Here is a 25,004-nt window from a genome sequence, read left to right as displayed (position 1 = left end):
CTTTACACGTGTCATGATTTTGGCCGTTATAACGGACGCGGGGACTCAGGAGGTTATAATCGTTTAAAATTAAAACACTTGTGTTTTTGTCAAGTGTCTTAAGAAGTGATAATATTTGTGAACTAAAAAGTTTGCCAAATGATTACTCTTTCAAAAGTATTTTGTCAATTGACCATTTCTAAATCGGTATTTGTGAAATAAAAAGTATTCAGTTATTCAGTAACAACAATGATAACAACTCTCCAACTTCATGTACCTACTACTACAGGCTGTAAATAATTGGGAAATTAAAGAAATAAAAAAATTAAAAAATATATGGAATACGTATAATCTTACACAAATCGACCTAGCCTCAAACTAAGCAAAGCTTGTACTATAGGTAATTGGCGACGATATACATACGTATATACATAGATAAACACATACTTATATATATATAAAATAAATATCTGTGTTCATCACAGAAATAAATGCCCTTACCGGGATTCGAACCTGGGACACAACCCACTAGGCCAGACCGGTCGTCAAACTACAGCAGCAGCAACTGGCGCCAACCAAGTAGCTGCTGACTGTGCCCCACTAACAGGTCCGTAATGCCGCAGTTTTGTCGCGGTAAAATTTGCTAATCGCCGATGCATCGGCCAATTTAGCCGTGAATGATCCGCCGGCGACGCTTTTGTGCCTTGTCCTCGATTCTAATTGAAATTTGAAACTATTTCGGGCATAGGACAATGCGGCATTGTCCGCGTGTCCGGCGGTGTTTGCCAGCTTTATTAATTCAAGTGGGCGTGGTCGCGTGTGGGCGGGGTTGTGGGCGTAGTTCGCGACGTGCGGCCCGCCCAGCCGCGCGGCGCAGACGGCTAAGTTCGGCGGCCGCATCGCTCAGTCGCTCTGACGACGCGACGCGAATTGCAGCGCTCACTCGCGATCGGCTTCGCTACCAACTTTATTACGTCGACTGCATTTCTAACATACTCTCAATAATAATCATTTTAAGATTACTGGTAATTCCACTTAACACTAAAATTTGTATAGAAACTATTATTGTGTTTAACTAGTGTCGGTGAGCGTCCGTGGAGGGCGCCACGTGTTTCTGACAGTTGGTGTTGTAACACTACCCAACACACGCGACTTAAGGTGAGTATACGATTTCAGGAACACGTATGAATGACAATTCCTGTATAATCTCCAGTGTCAGGAATCGAGATCGATTGCCTATTTATTTATCGATCGATCATGAAAAGTTGAATGAAGACAAAAAATTGTAGCAGGTAATATGTGTATCATTGAAATTTTAAAACTTTTTAAGATTTTAACGAGACGTCATCATTGGCTCCGACTCACGACGACGCGTGCCTTGACTCGTAATGTCATGTTATTAAAGGTTAGATTTGACAAAGCTGCGCGTCATCGTGGACGATACGAACTATAACTTGCTAATAAAAACCAAACTTAATACCTAATGAGAACGTCAGTTGTAAAAGTCTCCTCACTTTAAAATCACTTTCATTGCAAAAAGTGTATGAATTGAGGAGTTTAGTAGGTATTATGGACAATAAAGGAAATATTTATTCCAAGTGTTGAAAAATAGTACTTCTGAAAGGTAAACGTAAAATGTAGTGTGTATATATTCTGGTTATGCAATTAATATGTAAGTATGTATTTTTGGGGGCCTAGTCAAGATGTCAATCCTACATTATTTAAGTTTCTATCAACGAATGTCAACTTGGCTAGGCCCCCTGAGTTTTTTTTATACTACGTCGGTGGCAATCAAGCATTCGACCTGCCTGGTGGTAAGCAGTCTCCGTAGCCTATGTACGCCTGCAACTCCAGAGGAGTTACATGCGCATTGCCGACCTTAACACCCCCCTCGTTGAGCTCTGGCAACCTTACTCACCGGCAGGACCACAACACTAAGAGTAGGGTCTAGTGTTATTTGGCTGCGGTTTTCTGTAAGGTGGAGGTACTTCCCCAGTTGGGCTTTGCTCTAGATCTGGAATAACATCCGCTGCGCTGTGCCCTACCACACGAAGCAAGAGTTTGGGTTCAATAGAAATAACGAATATGAAATATGACAGATTTGTTAGCATTTTACATATAATCTAACATTTTTACGAAGGTTGGTTTCACTGAAATATGAATATATACTCGTAATATACAAACTCATCTATCTCATCAGCATCAACCATTGCAAGTTTGTATTTTAATTGAATTTTCGTCATTAGTGTGGGCATAAATATCAAGCTTGCAATTAAATTAAATACTTACATTAACCCTCACTATTCAACAATCATTAATCTTCGGGAAGAGTACATACTTTAATTAGTTTACGTGTACGTGTCTAGCACATATGGCATTTTAAACAAAACTATATTATGGCGATGTAAAAACGCCTTTAAGTAAGTGATTATTAAGGTTGATTTTAGTTTGCCACGCATTTTGTTTAAGAGTACATACTTGTATTGTTTAAGTTGGCATATCTCTTGACTGCACAAGCACAGTTAATTGGACAATAAAAATATAAATCAAGTGGTATTAATTTAGTTGTTTATTTTTTAATTTAACGAGAGCGGTACAGTTGATGTCTGGGGTTTAATCACTTGTTATTTAATTGTATTTATAATTCAAATAAATGATAGTACGTAATTAACTTACTTAAAGTAACTTAAGCCGGTAGCGATTCTTGTGAGAGATGTATAATTAATGGTTATTTTTTACCAGTTAAAAAAATTAGGTAATGGTCATATCTGAAATTGTAGGTTGTGTCGCTCAGTTTATCCAAGTAACGTTATGATAAATAATTACGGTTATGCTGCAAACTTTTATTTATTTACTACACGGAATACTATATTATTATAAATCTATTATTGTGGTCGTTATACAAACAAGACCATGCAAATGCCTATATTTTAATATATTCATACCTACCTCCAAACATAGCAATTAATTTATAGAGGTACATATATGTATTTTGACTTATTACTTTATTGTGAGGTTTGGTTTTTATTATCAATATAATAAAAATGCACAATTTTAATGAAATACAGAAAACTTATAATTATCTCAACCTAGCCTACCTAGCTAACCTACCTACATTTAAATACAGATGTAAGAAGGTATAGTAAATTAAAGCTTGTTGGAGACTTCACATAGGTACAATTAAGTACTAAATATTGTAAAAGTTTTGTATAACTTTAATGTCTTATGTGTGTTATTGTTCCATATTTATTTATCTAGATTTTCATAAATATCTACCAAAAACTTATTTATAAAAATAAGTAATAACTGTAAAAGTCTATATAAAAAAAATTGCTAAAAGAAAGTATGTATGTACCACTTTATTGCACATAAACAAGTTTATACAAAAAGTCAAAACAAAGTAGAAAACGTAATTACCTATATGTACAAAGAACTTATCCTAAAAAGGGTTCTCTCTCAGCTAACCTTTCAGAAAATGAGAAAGGAACAAACATTAAAAGATGAAATACAACTTCATACTTCTTATGAACATACAATGTGTTTGTCCACGTATAGTGCAGAGCATATAATCACGACGTTTGTATAGTGGAGCCGCTCGGCGCTAACCACGTATAGCACGATGAATTTTGTCGACAAATCACCCCCCATACCTGTGTTTTTTCACAACCATTTTAAAACTGCATCCTTTCAAAGTTTTCTTGTGCCATACACTACTGCACTTGGTTAATGTACCATTGTCTTTCCATTGACCTATCGCACATATAAAAAATAATAATCATTCGATAGCTTATGAATTAGGGCATAAATGTCATAAAGAATTTACAATTAGCCACAATTACTCGATAATTAATAATAAAGATAAGAATACTTTACTTCTTTTTTTTCATTTTTTTTTTTTTGAAAACGAGGTCGTTGACCTGTACTTTTTTATTGTTAAATGATAGTACAGGATATCAACTAAAAGTTGACATCATAACAAATACAAAAAACATTTCATAAGTTACACGAGTCCAAACAAGACCTTCTGTAATGTGCGTCAAACTAAGTTGCTTTAGTTCCCAATGATAATCGGCGGCGGGCAACTATTTTTTAGAACTAAGTTGACGCTCATTACAGAAGGTCTTGTTTAGACTCGTGTAACTTGTGAAATGTTTTAACTAGGGCTATCATTTTGAAAACGAAAAAGCCCGGAGGTAAGTTAAGATCCTTGTTATAGCCGCCACACCCGGACACTCCGGAAATAAAGGCCAGATGTATGTAAAACCTTCGAAATGAGAGAGAATTGTGATTTTAAAACAATATTTTTTTTTAAAGAAGGTTTCCAATTCATACTAATTATTACTTTGTTAATATCTCAAAGTTAAGTGTTCCAATTCCAAGTCTATAAATAAATGTAGATTTTGGTGGTAAATTGTCAGGTTTTTTTCTACATAATTAAGAAAAAAACTGCCAAATGGCAAAAAACGGAACCCATATAGATTCGTCATGTCCGTCTGTCTGTCCGTTTATGTCACAACCACTTTTTCCGAAACTATAAGAAGTATACTGTTCAAACTTGGTAAGTAGATGTATTCTATGAACCGCATTAAGATTTTCACACAAAAATAGAAAAAAAGGGGTTCCCCATACTTAGAACTGAAACTCAAAAATTTTTTTTTCATCCAACCCATACGTGTGGGGTATTTATGGATAGGTCTTCAGAAATGATTTTGATGTTTCTAATATCGTTTTTTTCTAAACTGAATAGTTTGTGCGAGAGACACTTCCAAAGTGATAAGATGTGTCCCCCCCCCCCCTCTAACTTCTAAAATAACAGAATGATAAAACTAAAAATAATATATCATATACATTACCATGCAAACTTCCACCGAAAAAATTGGTTTGAACGAGATCTAGTAAGTAGTTTATTTTAATACGTCATAAATGGTACGAAACCCTTCATGGGCGAGTCCGACTCGCACTTGGCCGCTTTTTTATGATTGAATCAAACATCTATTTTGTGATTTAACCCTTTAAAGTGCAAATAATTGCAAAGTGAGTTCAGGCTTCGTTGACGCTCAATTGTCCTATAAGTTTAAACTTAGCTGCATAGTAAAGGGCTCCTCAGATTAAAATATAAGTTTTAGGTTAAAATGTACATTATGCAAACATACTTTATTTTAAATCACAGATTTCCCGCAGTTCACAGAATTCAATTCAATAGTGAGGCGATTTGTCGAGGCAATTTAGACGAACACATCAGTCGTCATGAGGTTTTCTGGCTTGCGGTGCGGAAAAATGCCGCCCAAACCGTGTCGCGGGCGGCGCGCCGCTCCGCGCCCTTTTCGTACAGGGTTGCCAGGGTGGGAAACATAATTTTTCACAAAAAAATAATTCTAACAATCTTACACATATTGTGTCACACAATGAGAGCTAAACTCGTCAGGAGGTGATAAATAAAAAAAGCTTAGTAACTAATTCCTTTCTTTTGAAAAAAATATTATTACTAATCAGTGTAAGTAAGAGATTGTATCTGCTTAAGTCGATGTTACCGCAATTACGGAATTCTTAAATTAGATTTTAGAAAAGTGTCAATTTTGGTAACAGTGGACTGATTTTACCAACTTCGTTACTTGCTTATTTTCAATTACGTATTAGAACAATCTTAAAATTAATATGATGTCTGTAGGCTTCATTGTCACTGGTAATGTTGACTACCCATACCCATACTGGTTCATAAACCAGGACTTACATTTGAAAGGGTTGAAAATATCATAATAATCTACATACCAAAATATAAATATCAAAATATCATAATAACCTATAATAGTTTTAAGATAAAATGTAAGGAGTTATTTTAGACATGTAATACTCGTATAGTTTAGATTCACTTACTATATATTTTCCAAAATTGTAAATATACATAAACTGGAAATGTTGAAATAACATATTTTCTAAATTGAATTAATATTCAGAAAAAATATCCAACGTTTTGTTTACAGCCTTTTCAAAATAAATAATTTCCATCTCCCAATTATGTATTTGAAAAACAGTGAAATCATGTCCACCATTAACAGTGGAAAGTTCTAAAATCACTTACAGGAGTTACAGGCTACGTCAAATTATACACAAATTGTAGTGCTCGTCCCAACCCTGGCAACCTTGATCAAATCATCGCTGACAGTGTCGCCACGTTTTATTGGCCGCGATCTTTTTATGGCAATCGGAGGATCGTTTCGTCGTTCCTATTGAGAGGGTGCTTTGTCCCGCGGTTTTTGTCCTACTCGACTTTTTATCCACTGAATTTTTATTCTGAGGAAAACTGAGGTGGATAATGAATTTCAATTGTTTTTGGGGAAACTCCGATAGGATAAAGGTACCCGTTTAGCAATTATGAAATGTTTTTTCCTGCTTTTAGGTACAAATAAATAAAAGGTAGATCCAAATACCATTCATTTGTTAATATCAAATATCAAATATCAAACATTTATTCAGCAAATAGGCCACAGGGGCACTTTTACATGTCCATTTTTACAAACAATAAATAAAATAAAAAAAAACAATTACAAATATCGAATCTATGAAATAATAAATTCAGGCAATAATTTCTTATTGCACCCTAGTAACCTGATAAAAATATTAGCATTACCAATATTAAAAATGATTTACAGCTAATACTTAATAGGTACAGTCTTTAACAATATAATTTTTAGTATTATGCGATTTAAATGACTAGGCAGTCTTATATGTAGCCGGTTGCAGCTGACTGTACCTGTTTGTGTCGCTCTAATGATCGCGCGACATATCGCGTCGCACCGCGTCGCGTTTCAAAGCGTAATGAGCGTCGCTGCGATAAACTATGCCTGGTATGAAACGACGAAATTATCAAATACTTGCTGCGGAGTTAAGACCTTTTGTTGTAAACGAACTAAAACCGCCTGTGCGATACGGTTCAACACAAAAGCTGCATAGCACTTTTAATATTAAACTGTGTTATGTCGATGCGGCGAATATTCAAATTTATATTTTATCAATACTTATATAGTGTCTGTAGTCTAATAACGCGTTAATGTTTCATGCGCTTTTGCGTTCAAAATTTTAACGTATTTGAGCCCTTTTAAATTTAAGTACTAAAAAGAATACATAGAACCAAACGTAGAACCTCCACGTTGAAATTGGCGATATGCCATTGGCATATAATAAAATCAGTATTTTAGCAACAAATAGTTACATTACGATACAAGTTCAAAAAGTAGGAAATTACCTTTTCTCACGTGTATTGTACAACATTTTACAGTACATATGTTCCTTTTAATTTTCGACATACGCACGCGTGTTAGTTACCGCACTAGGATGGTAATTTTGCACCATATGTACTGTAAATTATAATACATAATTGTTATACATATACCTATTATTATACATATAGCGCATATAGCGTAATTTCAATTTATAACCTGAAGTAATAAAAAAATATGTATTAAAAATCACTCCCTATGTATGTGTCACTTTATTGCACATAAACAGGTTAACATAAAATAGACAAAAAAAAAAACAGAAATACATCATCTGTGAAAATTTCAACTGTCTAGCTATCACGGTTCATGAGATACAGCCTGGTGACAGACGGACGGACGGACGGACGGACGGACGGACGGACGGACGGACGGACGGACAGCGGAGTCTAAGTAATAGGGTCCCGTTTTACCCTTTGGGTACGGAACCCTAAAAAAAACAAATGTTAAGTACAAAGGCGAACTTATCCCTATGGCGTGAAAGGAATTAGACTCGTGGGCAAAAGCTAGTTGGAAATAAATATAATCGCGAATAACGGAGGCGTACAATAAGGAGCTAATTAGTACTATAGTTCTCAGAAGGATTAGGGCTTTGAGACATTTTAGTATAGCCTAATTGACAGTCAACTAATTGCATACAGCTAGAGTAACTTACAATTAACTTAAGATCACTTAGGTACATTGTATATCTCTAAGATATAAGTAAATCTCTTTATGCAGGGTTACATATATTTTTTCAGGCGTGAATGTCCCAAATTAAATGAAAATTTAATTAATTACGGAAAAATATCCCGCTATCATTGTTTTTACATTTTGAACAACCACCGCGAATTTGAATAATAAGATTTATGTGTCCAACATTCCTTTTGCTATTAGGTACTAATTTATAACATCGTAATTTCTGTAGCAATTTCGGTGTACCACGTTATTGTACCTATTGTCAGCTGAAATTTTAATTAGGGTTAATAACAGTATTATGATTATGACCCTTAATTTCGGCCCGATTTGAAGAATGATTAAGACACGTTTAAGATCTTTGAACGATCTTTAAAAGATCGATAACTAAACGACATGTCAAAATTGACGTTTATTTCGATTCCGCTGTGATTCCAATCAGATCTATCTACGATATTTCTAACGTCAAAGTGACATTGGTTGCTCGGATTGCGCTGCTTCTGTCAATTATACGACATACAAACGATGTCTAAATGAGAACTTATCTAAACCAGAACTTATCGTTATCGTATCTCATTCTTCGAATAGGGCCGTTTATCTGTTTAGAAATTGTTTTTAGCAATAGTTAAGGAATGCTCACGGAACTGAGCCAATCAATCAATCAAAGAACCGGGAATTCTCGGTTTCGGCACTGTATTTTTATAGAAAATCAGAGGGCCTACCGTGAACCACGTTCGACGTGTTGCTTCTCTATCGCACTTGTAAATTAGTACGGAAGCGTGACAGGTAGGCAACATGTCGGAAGTGGTTCGCGGTAGGCCCTCTTTACAGGGATCCGGGAGCACTTACTAATCTACGCTGCTCCACTACAAAATTAACAGCACTAAATAATACAGGCTGTGTTTTAATAACCTGCAATATTTTACGATGTGAATATGTACTGTACAACTTTTACTATAGGACTAATGCCGATATAACGAAAAAAATGGCTGTTTCATGTTAGCTGCTCCGTACCCCTAGTGTAAATATTTTCGACAGCGAAACGTTACTACGCGTTAAGTGTCATTTTGTATGAGATTTTTGACTTTCCAAAACGTCCCGCTTGGCGCGCTGTTCAAAAACCCATACAAAATGAGACTTAACGCAAACGCGTACGTCACGTTTCGCTATCAACTAAGTTTACACTAGGGGCACTGATGTTGATATTTTCTTTAGGACTGGGTAGTAAAAGTTATTCAGTATGACCTATACACTCACATCGCAAAATATTGCATGTTATTATAACATAAGCCTGTATTATTTAGTGCTGTGAATTTTGTAGTGGCACCAGTAATGGAATGGTATGGACAAATCCTGTAAAATAAATATTTACCATTTATCATCGGTTTTTTTCATTAATATTTAGTATTTTAAAAATGAATGGCGCCATAGATGCCATGACTGAAGCAAAACAACATAGTTTTAATTCGTTAATAATATTGAAACCAATTGCAGCAGCTCTGATTAAATACATAGAAAACATAAAGGATGAATAGGATATTCAACTCTTAACATATAAAGCGGTAGAAATTTAACAGGTGTCGGTGAAATATCAATAATACTCCAAATCTTCTCTTAAATGACTCATGATTGGTGCCATTAACATAGTATAGTATTTTTACAAAATTAACAATACTATCAAATGGTCCAGTAAAACGCCATTCGAAGGAGCCGCGCCATTATCAGATTCATAATACCCGAGCATGCATTTATTCACGAAGCTCTGTCATTCCCTAACGACGCGTCATTAAAGCCGATAGCGTAACGTAAACGTCAGCGTTAGACCTACCGACGTCACCTACGGGTCCCTAACTGTGTTCGATATTTAGTAAAGCCAGTTTTGTAACTCAACTAACCAAGCTTGCTAAACAAGGAGTACTTATAAATTCAATTTACAGATAAAACAGAAAAAATGACGCGTACTTTAATGTAACTAAGGCATATTAAAACTTTTAAAGAGTTAGTTAGTCGGTCCTTTTAAAATCTTCACCTCTGATATATTATCACCGTGGTCGCACTTTATTTTAAGCAGTACCTATTATTATGTGCAGTCAGCAAAACTGTTAGCTTAGCACTCCTGCATATAAAAATGTATACACTATAAAGGGATACTCATAATAAGCTAATTGTTTTGCTGTTTGTAGGATAATTCCGGAGTAGATGGCCATAAGGGCGAGATGGTCCATCGAAATATATCATGGTTCTGATGACTAAATGTCACTTGTTTTTATTTAGTACGCTTCACATCATACTAAGAATGTGACCAAAATATAGGCGAAAAAAAATTAATGAAGGGTAATAAAAACTTAAAACTAAACATAAATTAAACTAAAGGTTAACTTATGGCCATCTATCCTGTAATGGTATGGTCATCGCTCTCGGACACCTTGGGAGAGATGGGCAATAGTAATTTTTTTTTTTACATTTTTTTTCATGTCTTGCCTTCTCTTTATCTCTTTCGAATGTTCATTAGTCAAGGTGTATAACGAAATTAAGATGCTTTGATTTCGACCCAGTAAACACCGAGCAGTTACAAAACTGTCTTTAATGCTTACACTTTCCAAGTCCTAATGAAACTATCCGTATGGTAATGGCTGCGCTAAATTAGAGCTAAAACTAAGCCACGTTATGACACGCGCATAACGAGCTGCCATTATTATTAAGTATTGTTTACATGTTGTTAGCTGCATTCAGCTACATTTTAAGATAATGATGTGTATACGCTCGCTGGTTAATGTAATAGGTTTATATGTGAGGTAAAATACTGGAAGGGTTTTAATGTAAATTGTATTTAATATGTGAAGCGCTTGTTCAATAAAGCTATGACCTGGCTCTATTGAACAACTCTATTTTAACCACACCAGCTCGCAAACTTTATTTTTATCCTTCTAATATGCTAATTTTCGCACTAGTGCGGTAAAGCAGCACCATATATATGTACTATAAAAATATGTTATTGTACACCTTTGTAAACCCATATTCACGAAAGAAATAAATACAAATACGAAAAATCCTACACTTAAAACAAACGTACAAGACTACTAGCACATCAGAGTGTACTCCCATCTTAAATGCCGGCAACGCACTTACAATCCCTTTGGTGTTGCAGATGTCCATGGGCGGCCGTAATGGCTTACCATCAGGTGGTGATCCGTCTGCTCGTTTGCCTCCTATTATAAAAAAAAACTGTACATAATATCACGATCTATATTGGCAAGCAACAATATGTAGCCACAGATGACCTGTCGACGTTCAATTATAAAAAATATGTTTATTCAAACTAATTATCTATAATAAGAGCCATAAAACATGATTCCCCGCGGGTAATGATAGTCGGAATCGTATTGATAAATACGGACCTATTCATTATAGGATACGACTCCGATGAGTCGAGGTAACGTACAATTAGGGACATTGGAGGCGGTCATTTTCAGTAATTCATAATGTATGTTAATTATGGAGGCGCCTTCGCTTCGGGCGAGAGCTGACGAATCAATGTAGATATACTAGGGTACCTATAAGAATGGTATGGATTGCTTTTGATAATTTTATACACTTTTATTTCATAAGTGTATCGAAATCTGTATGTTTTATCATTTCCAAAAAACGTAAGTTTAAGATATGGTTTGGATCCATGTAGGACTGATAAATAAATACACACGGTAGGTCCCGGGATGCCTTTAGCTTATGTTAAAACTCACTCTTTATTTATTAAGGGTCACATAGTGGGATGGTGCCTACTAACCCGGGCTTAGCCAGTTAAACTGTTAACCCAGTGTCAAATTGTACTGGTAACCATGGTAACTTCAGGTTTAACCGGTTAACCCCGGGTTAGTGGGATGGTGCAAGTGGCCCTAAGTTAGCTAATAATGCTTAAATATTGGGAAATACTCATTATTATATTTTACATGTGAATTCATCTTTGAATTATATTAACGTAATGTATATTTTATAAGTGAGTGTTTAAGAGTAATATTATAGTTTTCACGGTTTTGAAGTAAGTATATGTTAAAAAACTTAGTGTATTTAGTAGTTAGCAATATTTTAAATTCTGAAGAACACTGCCATCGGCAATTAAGCAGTCGACTGGCTATGTTCCCACGCGAAACTAAGTTTAATGTGCGCATGCGTTGTTAACTTAACAAGTTCGTAGTTTCGTACCTAGTTCATACATACTTACCTATGTAATTTTTATGTAGGGAACTAATGATTTGATTGTGACATTTTCTTCGTCAGGTAAAATGTATATGCCATCAAAACCCATCAAGCCAAAAGCTTCACCACTGAAGCCTTCAAGCTTAGAACAAAACCAGTAAAATTACACTTTAAAATACTTTAGTAAGCAAAAACTTGTAGGAACCGATTCGTCATTATTTTGTTTATTTACAGGTTTAGTTTTTTTGTAGGCAGGTAAGCATATAATAGTAAGCTTGAAATAAATAATATGACAGTATACAATTTACCATGGATAATACATTAAAAATCAGATTTGAACCAGTTAGGTATCCAGTGTTTAATCTAGTTAAGTGTAATTAATAACTTAATCGATAAAAGTTTACAAATGTACAAATTCCAAGACCTACTGCAATAAACCGAGCCACATTTGATACCGCGCACACCACTCACAACACTTTTGTGTGTTTTTCACGGCTTCAACGAGCGCGATACTGAAAAGCCTCAGGCTCCTAATTAGGCTGAAGCCGGACGTGCCAATTAATTCAAGTTTCACTCGCAAAGTTTGCTGCATCAATTAATTTCATACTTAATTAGCAAGCAGCCGTTCCGGACAAAACCGCGTCTACGAAAGAAAGGCTAACGATGCTCGCCCGCGGCCCGGGCCCACTACGCAGCACCAATTATACGCCAGCTTTGTTGCATACAACCCCCCGCCCCGCCACCCTCTATCGCGGATCATTCAAACGCGTAACGACCCACAATGCGAACATTAATGATTTCTGCATATCTTCGCTTTTCTATTGTCGGAGGAGCTGTCTGACGTGCGCTTAAAATTTTCTTTCTTAACCTACAACGTTCCTTACACCTTGAAAACAAATGTATGTGTATTTTATTTTCGTCGTAGGTATAAATGTACAAGACTGTATGGCATTAACTTTATGTAAGCGCTTCATATAGTTGGTACCTTTGTTCTTGAAAAATAGGTATATAAAGAAAAAGAAATACAAATAGACAATTATTGAACACCGCTACTTTTTTCATAACTGCTGCTCCATGTGATTGGCTGTACTTACTAAAGTCGTTACCTCAAACTGACAACAATAAGTCACTAGTACAGACGTTATTAGGTCGGTCAATAATTCAAAGTCATTCTGAACCGCCAAGAGTTATCTCACGAATTTCAACTGCAATAAATGCCCCCGTAACTTAGCCTAATTGGAGTCTGTAGATTTCAAACAAAAATCTTACAGCATGTCTGTCCTTGCACAAACGGATTTAGTTCGTCAGAAACGTACTCAAGATACGTTCTTCTTGAACAGAGGGGACAGATATAAAGAGAAGTGGAGAAATCTAGCCAGAATGAATTTATTACAGTCATTTAGTCTTTAAATAACCCGCCGTGTCGCGTATATTCCTGTAAATTTGTTGCAGCGGTTTCGTTAATTTTTATTACGCTGTTTCCCGCTCCTTGATGTATTTCGGTATTTTGTTGTGGGGAATTCTAGTTTTGTATGGAATGTTTTTGCTTATTGTTTGACTAAATACAATATGTTTTATTCTAAGAAAACTTTCACTACTTAGTGTTTGACTCTAGAGAGTACTCAAGAGGATAGTGGAGGACGGCTTCTCCATACAAACGTAGTCCCTTTTTCCTCTGGATTGACATTATGGAAAACAATTTGATGTTATATTTAACCAAAGCTATGTTCCTTCGCTTGATTTGTTTTTCATTTAAATTCTTATAAGAATTAGAAGCTTTTAAAAATTGCATGGAATTTGTTTTTCGCTCCTAAACCTTATAATACATAGTTAAAAATCGAAAGAAGTCAAACGAAGGGGCGTATTTAATTAAAAGATATCAAATTGTGTAAATATATTTTTCATAGTCAATATTCATCGAAGAAAATGAGGACTAGGTTTGTATGGAGAACACTATTTATGGTATACCTAACTCTTAAATATAATTTTAACTCCACTTTACAACTTAACATTTCAAGCTGATTCCACCAAATTGACAGACAGTAAAATATTTTATCCTCGCTATAATTTCATTTGCAAGAAAAACAAAGGCGCGCCCGCCGCGTCTTCACCTGAATTAACTTATTAAACACTGACTTTGGGAATAAACTTCGGTTGGAGCTCGTAAAGTGAAGGGGTGTTTTAACGTCTTCGAATCTATAAAATAGAAGTACTCCATGCTGTTTCATTTCAGGCCTCGCAGACGCTTCAGTGAAATGCAATAAAATATACCGGGAAAACCGTCAATGTTTATTTACTGAAAATTTTGCTTTCGATAGATTTCTTTTCATTATGCATCATAGTAATTACTGATTAACAATTAAGTATTATACTTCCACAGTTTTATTAATACATAGTTGTTGCATAGTATTATGTGGCGTTCCATGTCTAAAGGACCCTTTAGGAGTGGATGACGCAGTGCTAATTAATATAACTAAGGCATAAAAATAACTTCAGACTGTTACTTGTCTTTTCATTTTAATAAAGCACGTCAGCTTAGCAAAGAATACAGTGCCATGCAATATATAATAATTGCAAAGCCCTCCTCCTAAATTTACTGTAGCAACATGGAAATATTTTAATTTCTCATATTCATTTTTGCAATCTGTACAAGGCTGACATAAAATAAAATTAATTACACTCAGCTAAGCAGTGCTGCAAACTAATGAGAAAAACTTGTCGACAAGACGACCAAATCTCAGGCTTTTTGCGTCCAAACTCGGCGCTTAGGCGGTCCTTACCTAACTATGCAGGAGCGCAGTTCCACTCGCTTAGCGAGCACAAGCAAGTAGCACGTCAAGACAAGATATTATTGAGTTTTTGTGGTAGGTACATGTACAGCAGACACTAGGATACAATCATGATAGCTCTGGAGGAGGCCCAACGAGTTAATCCTTTATCTTCTTACCCCTTCAATAAAACCCATGGAAATATTTCTTCAGCGATTGATAGTGGTTTGGGTCATGGTCATGTCATGTCATCTATCATATCATGTCATGTGTCTAGTCTGTGATCGATCAGATGGACAGATCGATCGATGGGCTCGCCTTTTCCCAAGTTTTGCTAGCACTTAAAGAATGATGACTGAACAATGGCTGTAAGGTGACTGTCAATGTCAAATGCAGACCACGATCCCTACTCAGGAGGAGCCGAAGAGACAACTCTCTTAGGGCAACCCCTATGTCCACGGACTGGCCTGAGCATCGTTCTCGGTACGCGGTAAGAACGCTGAGGTCCTCAGTCGAGTGTCGGCACGACCGACCCCGTTCGCTTTGTTTTCCCGTGCGATGTCATTAGTGGAAAGCCCTCGATATTTTTGCAAGCATCGATTATTTTTAATGGGCCGCCGGCGGCAGAGGCACGCCGCACGTCTCCTAGCGCGCACCGATACCACCGTGCATGAGATCGCAAACGTAAATGACGTAAAAATGGAAAGCAAAAGCATTGTCATAAAAAAACCTACCTTTACCTTTATTTACCTAAATATCAAAAAATATAGGTAAGCCTAGGACTGAATGAAATTAATTGGACAGCAGAAACTTGCAATATTACTAATTGCAGTACTAGGACACCTGTGTATACTTTAGGAAATAAAAATGATATGTTTTGTATTATAATCAAAGTAAAAACTCAGATACTCGTGCTAATGCACAACTAAATAATTTTACACATTAGCACAAAAATCCCATTGACAATGGCAAATTTAGTAATATACGAAAAAATAAAAAAAATATATTTAAAAAGTTGATATGACATTAAATAAGTAAGTACTAACCTGCAAAATGGCAAGTCTAATCCGCTGTTCGAGTTCGCGCGGTACTGCCGCGCGCGAAATCATTAAGGAATTAAGGAATCATTACGTCGCGTCGCTCTCACGTCGCCAGTCGCGGGTCGCGGCTGTTTAGGCCATCGAGTCCCTCGACGGACCTTTCGATATGTAGGTCGACCATTAATATCAATTGTATAGAAAATAAATCATAAAACTGAAACTTATTGACGTGTATATTGTGTTGAGAAGTGACATAGTTAATGTACCTACTACCTAAGTACATTATGTTTAAGAGGAGGTTTATATTAGGTATTGTTTGATTAATAAAATGAAAGCCTCGATAAGGCTTAGTCGTTCGAAAGACGATACAAAGATTTGTTCTAATAAATGTCCAGAGAAGACGGAAATGATTCAACTGAGCATAACGACCTTCTTATAATAAAAAGTAAAAATTAAAAATAATTTAGCGATTTATGTTTTTTAACAAAAAACATAAATCGCTAAATTTTTCGCTTATCCCTGGAATTTGAAGTCATGCAACCGACTGCTACTTAGTGTATCAACTTGTGAGTCATTTATGGGATTCGATTTCAAACCTCGTAACATACAGTTTTCACTCACGGGATGAGAGCTGGTTTGCACTTTGCAGCGTCGAGCGACAATTGTTTGCGTTGAGTTCACTGCAGATTTTGGAGTTATTTACTGATGTTCTCGGATCGAAAAGTATCGTAAAAGTCACTGCTCATGGCAAAGTTATTCACGCATAAAGTGTTGGGAAGAAAAACGGTTAATTTTAGGTAAAAATAGAATTGACGCTTCTTGATCCCTTAGGGCCTCTACATCCAGGGTTAGCCACTAACTCAGGGTTAACCGGTTAAACCTGCAGTTACCAGTATAATTCAACTCTGTGTTAACGGTTAACGCCCAGCTAACCCAGTTTCCCTTATAGGATCAAATATCTGAAAGTGAACTACTAACTACCCAAGTGACACCCTAACGTTAGAGTTCTTAGGTATACGAGTATTTTTTTTTACTACGTCGGTGGCAAACAAGCATACGGCCTGTCTGATGGTAAGCAGTCTCCGTAGCCTATGTACACCTGCAACTCCAGAGGAGTTACATGCGCGTTGCCGACCCTAACCCCACCCCCCTCGTTGAGCTCTATACTATACTAGAAAATCCCTACAACAAGACCCTAAAGACATGAAATGCGCCTAGAAGAGATTTTTCTTAAGAGTCCGCAGCATGTTCGGCTGAATTTCACCTTCCCATACAAACGGACTTTCGTTCTCATTTTAAAACTACATACGTGTTGTAATATAATCTTTCACATACAATGATATGAGTTATATAATATATAGCTTGAGCTTATAAAACAAACGAAATAGAGCAAAAACAGGCTTTATATGATAAACTTAAAATCGCTGTATTTTTTTAACTTTGGTTTCAAGCTACAAAAACTAATTACAGCTATAGATATACATTATCCTATTGTAAGTACAAAGTTTCAGAGTAATCTAGCTAGTCGTTTTAAAATGAGAGCGTTCGTATGGAGAACCGAGCTTGCTGCGGACTCAACGTTTGTCGAGTAAAAGCCCCTCTTACCGTTGATTCCCGGATCCATCGATTCCCAACTCTAAAAATCGCTGTAGGTAAACGTTTATATCGTCATCTATGACACGATTTATGCTTTAAGCGATAGTTAGAACTGGTGTTGGATGAAAAGAGCGCTAACAAGTCGTGGCGGCAAGCAAATGAGGCGGCGCGCTGCCTGCTAACTAAACCAATCGGCCGCGTTGCCGAGGCAGACGGGCGGCCGGAACGCTCTACGCTGGGTTCGGTTACTGGTATTCAGTAGTGTCGGTTAAGACTCGAGTCCTTTAAGTCCTATGCTTTAGGATCTGACACAGTTTTTTAGAATATTATAATTCAGTTGAAGCTCAGATCGTTTGTTACTTGTTAGAGATCCCGGGGCTTTTGTAGAGACTTGAGTCATTTTCAAATAACTCTAAATTTATTTACCATGATGTCTTCATGTACAATTGTGCGAAAGATACACAAATTATACAATAACTCTTATCTTCTTTGCTGTTATTTATATTAAACCTTGACGGAGTCTTTATTCGGTGGCTCAAGATTTATTGAATTTTTGCGCTTGAAAACTACTCAATAAATAATTCGTCTCGGGATTTGAAACACTCGGAAGTTTTTTAAACACTTCCGTCTTCAGTTCCGAGAAACTCACTGGTCGATTTAACCCACGGCCTCTAGTTTGTAAATAAAATAATCCAACATAAATAAAACGAAACGTTTAAAAAATAAACACATACATAATTATGATATCATGCTGGTGATATTCGTTATTGTTAATCAATTATAAAAGCTGAGAAATAATACGATCATTAAATGGTGACCTGTCGCTACTTTATCGTCTGTCAACATGCCTCATCCCTGCCTGATGTCTGTCACGTTCTAAAAAATATATAACTGCGAAAGAGACGCATGACACGATAAGCGATAAAAACACGACCATGCTCAACCACTGACTGCTCTTCTTAAGTATAAAATAGTCATATAAAACGGCGTTCTGCCCGTCCGTCTGACGTGACCATTTAGCATCATTCATCTGTTTTTAATGCGGAATCCTTTCGCGCTTGTTACTCGGAAGCGCACCAGCGCCAAACCATTTGTGAAAGATGCAGGCTTCGATATTGTTGATCCTTTGGCTTTGGTAACTTACTACTTTTATTTTATATGACGCTGCATTTAACGGAAAACATACGATTGGAGTAAGTATTTAGATTTGGATGTCTGATACCGGAAGATTTCAGGATTTTAATGAGTAATCGTCCTAGAGCACAATTCAGATTTAACGATGTGTTACGGTTTTGTTCTTATTTTGATACGACGTTTGGTGCGAGTGAAAGTCGTGTGTGAGATGCGTCAATCACAAAGACGATCGTCAAGATCGTGTCAAAACCAGTTTAATAACAAATTGTTAAATTAGAATCGACCACCTTCTGTTTGACACCCTATTTCCAATAGTTAACAGACCATTTGTCACCTATAGGTTACTGCAATTTTCTGCCGTCAGAGTGCAGCACTAGCACTTATCGTAACCCATAGAGTAACTTATAAATATTATGCCTTAATCAGTTTTATGACAATTTTCATAGATGAATAAATTATGACATAGCTCGAATACGCATAGAGAGGCAGATAAAGAACTTTCTATTTTCGTGTTTCGCGGTAGGCATTTTCTTTGTGCTAGTGGCGCCCCCTACGCAGAGTTTTGCGTAATATTTTCTATTGACAGTGTCCAGAACAAGGACACATGTGTTATTATCGGCAGTAGTTTTCAAATAAATCGAATTATCTCACTACGTTTTACTTCACAAGAACTTGGTAAAAATAGAAAATACTAACATGAATCAAGAAATGTTTTTCCCTTGGACTATTATTGACGTTTACCGATCTGGCCTTGTCGGTAGTGACCCTGCCTATGAAGGCAATGGTCCTGAGTCGTCGGGAATGGTCGATTCCCGATAACGACATTTACATATACGTATTTGTGCACATATACGTGAACACCTGAGTCATGGGTGTTTTCTATGTAGTTTTAAGTATTCAAAATTCAAAATTCAAAAATGTATTCTGCAAGTAGGCCTCAAGGGCTCTTTTACAAGTCATTACAACATTTATAGTAACATCATATAGTGACATGAAAAATACATAACAACATTTATAAATACAACAGCAAATACCTGGGTAAACATTACATTATAATAATCTTAAAATAAATAATTACTACAATACAATAGAGATGTATAGTCTCTATGGTTTACAACATTTAAGTATTTGCGTATTGTAGGAGCTCACTGTAGGAGTTAGTAAATATATACTCTTCAAATGCCATCCACTCTGCTACTTACACGACACTATATAGAATATTCTTTATATTTTTTCCTTGGTATTCCGCTTGATATAGCAATGGGTGCGAATCAAAGTGGAATAAGCCGGTTGGAGGTGCGACGGTTCTGTGCGGCCGCACAAACTGAATAGGCGGGGACACACAGACCACCTACTGTAGACGGAACATGTAGGTATAGGTAAGTTTTGTGGGTATGTTTTGGGATTTTGAAATGTCATAGTTATACAGGCTGGTCCAAAATACGTTGTAAATTTTTTTTCAGGAATACCTTATACGTCTTTTACTTTTGATCGTTTAATTGAAACAAAACGTATTATCTTCAACATATTCCTCTTTGACTTTTAAACAAAAACGCAAACATTTGTAAGAGGTATGTACAGTAAAAAATATGTGTTACGTATTTTTGGGCCACTCTGTATAATTATAAGACATTTCGAAACCACAAAATACAATGATTCACCCTAAAAACTTATTTTGTAGTGTACCTATAGAATGAGAGCGTGACAGTTTATTACAAATGTCTGTGCGCTTTTGCAATTGCAAGTACCGACAGATAATTCATTCTAGATATAATACATGGGTTGTATTTGTTATAGCGAAAATTGTAATCTGCCCCATCACGCATTATGAATAGTTAACCGTATCTTTGAGCAATAAAGTGCAAGTTCTAACTGCTTTTCTAATGTCACCTACGGCTGTTATGCTATCAAAGGCAAACTCAGTTTTGCTTCTTTAACCCATAACAACGAGCTCTGCCCATCCTTACTAATGGGTAAATATGTACAAAGCCTATTCTTTGAAATACCTAATGTTACGTATAAAACCTTATTTCAAGGGGTGGCAAAATGTTAAGACCTATCTTAACAAGTAAGTAGGTATTAGCATACCTAAATACCTACTTACCTAATCTAGATAAATTAAGTCTCTCTATCGTCGGTAGGTGGCACCACAGTTCCATGATATGTAATTAACCTCATTAAAGTGACATCTATCGAAACTGTTGTGTATTAGCATATCGCCATCATTTCCAATGCTGAACATAATTGCTCAGTTCAGCTCACATAACTGAATAGTAACTTATCAGGGACCGACGATCTTACTATTGAATGAATGAAAATATACGTCCCACTGCTGGGCACAAGCCTTCTTTCATGAGCAAGATTGCTTGGGCTATAGTCCCCTCGCTAGCCCAATGCGGATTGGGGACTTCACATACACCTTTGAATTTTTTCGTAGATTTATGCTGGTTTCCTCACGATGTTTTTCTTCACCAAAAAGCTAGTGATAAATATCAAATGATATTTCGTACATAAGTTCCGAAAAACTCATTGATGCGAGCCAGGTTTTGAACCCTCGACCTCCGGATTGAAATTAATTCTTACTTATTTAAATTTTTCTTTTGCTACTCCGGCTTGTGCAAATCGGTAGATTATTATTGTAAATATGTAGTTACCATTAGTATAAAGATTATTGCAATGCCCTAACTACATCCTCTGTAATGAACATGATCACAATAAAATATATGAATATTAAATAAAATAAATGAATCGGGTTTGACCGCTCCTCACCCCTCGATATATGGAGTCGTCAGGGGGTAATCTATGGGTGGGGATGTATCACTCCGCAGAACTCCCACTAAATGGGAACCTGGTCGTGTATTCCCACAGGTGCCTCGGAAGAGTCGAGTTCTAGATACAACCAGTCTAGTGACATCTCGAGACCTGGGGGCCTATCCAAATAACAATTGTTAGTATAAAACACCTATCGAACCTTAAACAATTTACCTATGAAAATTATCACGTGTCTTTTTGTAGCTCCATTTTTGCTTTTCGTTTGACTTTTGTCGAAGATACGATTGTCATCTTGGCTAGGCCCCCTGTGACAACTGTGCGAGAGCGTATAGCGGAGAGCGACATGAGAGCAACCTTATTTACTGGGGGACTGAATAATTAACCCAACAGAATTTAGCCATATATTTCGATGTCTATCTAATTGGAGATACAATTAAGATAAGTATATAACGTATAGGAGAAAAAATATGTGTATTATTTTCCAAAATTAACAATCATAGTCATCTGTCAATCATCCTTATCAATCAAATGTGATATGTTAGTTGTGTCATAGTCAATTGTTTTTTCCGTAGCCAAATCAACGTGCAACGCCCTGTTAAGAAAAATGCAATGCACGAAATTTTTTTTTTTGTCACACAAAATAACTAAATTGAATTTACAGTTACTAGCTGTAAGAGCGTGCGTCTTGCGATCCGGAGGTCGAAGGTTCAAACTCCGGCTCGTACCAATGAGTTTTTCGGAAGTTATCTACGAAATATCATTTGATATTTCCAGTCGCTTTTCGGTGAAGGAAAACATCGTGTGGAAACCGGACTAATCCCAATAAGGCCTAGGTTACCCTCTGGGTTGGAAGGTCAGATGGCAGTTGCTTTCGTAAAAACTAGTGCCTACGCCAAATCTCGGGATTAGTTGACAAGCGGACCCCAGGCTCCTCCCATTAGCAGTGGCAAAATGCCGGGGCAACGCGAGGAAGATGATATTGAGATTTTTTTTATGATATAGGAGCCAAACGAGCAGATGAATCGCGTAACGGTAAGCAATTACCGTTGCCCATGGACACCTGCAACACCGAGGGGTTGCAAGTGCGTTGCCGGCATTTAAGATTGTTTTGACATAACATTATTTACTCGTAACAACTTGTAACAGGAGTGCCTGGCATCCGTTGGCTCGTTGGTTGGACGACTTTCGAAAGATTGCGGGTCACTTCTAGATGAGATTGGCTCAGGACCGGGATAAGTGGCGTACCTACCCAAAGAGAGGCCCACGCTCAGCAGGAGCATTCCACGGGCTGTCCCGTACGGACGCATTTAGTGTTGCGTTTTTTTTTCGCGTTTAAAGCAAGCGATAAATGTCCTGTCCATGTGTTTGACCATTAGTCATATTTCTATGACTAATGGTCAAACACATCTAGGAAACTCTTGTAATTTTAATAACAAAACATATTAAATATGTTAAAACGGGTCACTCACATAGCGTTTTCGACTTAAAATGCGCGAGTTTACCACCATTTTAATATATTTAATATGAAACTCTCGTACCTGCAAATCTTTAGAATATTCGCGTTTGTACGAGACGGCGGTAGACAATTCCATGGAATGCTCCAGCAGGCGATAAAAGGTTGATATGATGATGATGCTGATAACCTGAACAACTGCCTAAATATATTGGATGGGCTCACCCACGGTTGGGCCGCAAAGGGAATAGCATCCCTGATACGAGTATTTTGCATCATCATGAAATTCAGCGCTCCATATTTCATAACGTAGTATTTAGGTGTCTGATATTGTATTGTCAAAGGCGTGTTCAATGTGTTGTTAAATCTTGTTTGCTTTTGATGGACGAAGTTGTTATAAAATGTGGAGAAAAGTATTTTTTTATTTTTTATACTACGCCTGCAACTCCAGAGGAGTTACAGGTCATACAACTTTTTATTACGAAAAGGTAAGCATTTGACCACAATCTCACCTGATGGAAAGAGCGTAAAATGGGAGCGTATTTTCGATAGTAGGCATGGGATTGGAGTACATATTTAGCGGCGAGTTTGTGTGACTATTTACATCCTTAATAATTAAAATGTTTTAAGATTATTTAGGAAAAGTTGATTTTTTACAATATATGTATTTCTTTAGCCGCTATAAATACAAAAAAGAAACACAAAAATTAAAGAATACTTACATAAGTAAATTAAGGAATCGCTCGCGGCGAACTCGTTGCGCGCTCGCGGCGTACTCGCTGCGCGCTCGCGACGTACTCGTTGCGCGCTCGCCTCGTTTTCATCTTGCTCGCCTATCTGATAGGGCCCTAAACATGAACATAAACGTCATTTAACAGTAAAACATACCTACTGCATAACAACAAGCAATAAAAATCTGCCAAGCGTGAGTAAATGATAATATCATTACAACCTATCGGTTTTTTTTTCTTTTATTCATAAGTAAAAACTTACAGCATACACGAGAGTTATTCTATTGAAATCCAAACATAACACAGAGGGGTAACGAACGTAGATTAATTCCGGACGGTCCTTATAATTAGTTTGAAAGAAAAGCACCCAACTTCGCCGTGAATGGTTATGATGCAAACTCGTTTGCATAAATTAGTGCCGGTGCTATTCGCAAATCATACTAATTGTAGCGCTTGTATGCCAGTATAAGTTTGATTTTCCAATCGCTGTTTGGTAAGGACCCCTATTGAAATATGAGATTGTGCGAACTGCGTGGTGGGAGAACTTAAAATGATGTTCACCATTGACTTGGCAAAAGTGCGAACTTAAGAGCCTCTCGATACAAACGTAGTCCCCATTTTCCTCTCTGGATTAGGATTCGATAGGAATCGTTAGGATTTTTTTCGATGTTTTCATTATTATAAAAATTAGGAGCTAAAAACATATTTTATACAAAATTTTAAATGGTTCTAACTTCTATAATAATTAAAATTCGAAAAAAATCAAGCTTAGGGGCATAGCTGGGGTTGATATACAACAAATAGTGTAGGTACTTTTTTTTCAATAATGTTAATATCCAGAGAGGAAAATGAGGACTACGTTTGTATGAAAAGGCGATTTCGCGCGGGTCCTCCACTTTCGTCTTAAGAGGCTGTCAACACCCAATGTCCTTGAAATTGATGTTACTTAAACAGTATTTTAAGAAAGACTTTTTGTTTTAGTCAAGTAAGAAAAATATATATTCATATTAATTATATTTCAAAGACCGTGGTTGTACTCGATACATGATTGAACGAAATCGGCTCGATAGAAAATAATTGCAAAGATTGGTCTTAAAATCACAATTAAACGGTTTTATGTCTTTATTGTTTTGACTTATGGGTCTGCAATTAAAATCATAATTTCAAAACATTTATATCTAAACCGTGGTTGATTAAAATATTACACTAATAATCCACTTTTTTTTATTTAAATATTTTTCTTATTATTCCCTTGCCCAGGCCCAGTAACATGCGACAGTGCTATCTCATTTATAAATAAAATAAAAATAAAAAGCCTTTTATTTCATGCAAAGAACAATTACATTTTTAAGGTGAGAAAAAACTAAAATTAATTATTTAAAAAAGTG

General features: G+C 36.4%; 1 protein-coding gene across 1 annotated transcript in view; it reads left to right on the top strand.

Moving 5' to 3' along the window:
• Positions 1-813: 813 nt before the first annotated feature.
• LOC133517654 (LIM domain transcription factor LMO4) overlaps positions 814-25,004 on the top strand; it is a 270,497-nt gene continuing 246,306 nt past the window's right edge. The window contains exon 1 of the mRNA XM_061851012.1: positions 814-1,137. The gene's annotated coding sequence lies outside the window, so the exon portion shown is untranslated. The remainder of the gene's footprint in view (positions 1,138-25,004) is intronic.

This window comes from Cydia pomonella, chromosome 5 (genome assembly GCF_033807575.1).
Source record: "Cydia pomonella isolate Wapato2018A chromosome 5, ilCydPomo1, whole genome shotgun sequence".
NCBI classification, from domain to species: Eukaryota; Metazoa; Arthropoda; class Insecta; order Lepidoptera; family Tortricidae; genus Cydia; species Cydia pomonella.
Note: the sequence above shows the minus strand (reverse complement) of the source record. Positions and strands in the feature narration are given on the sequence as shown.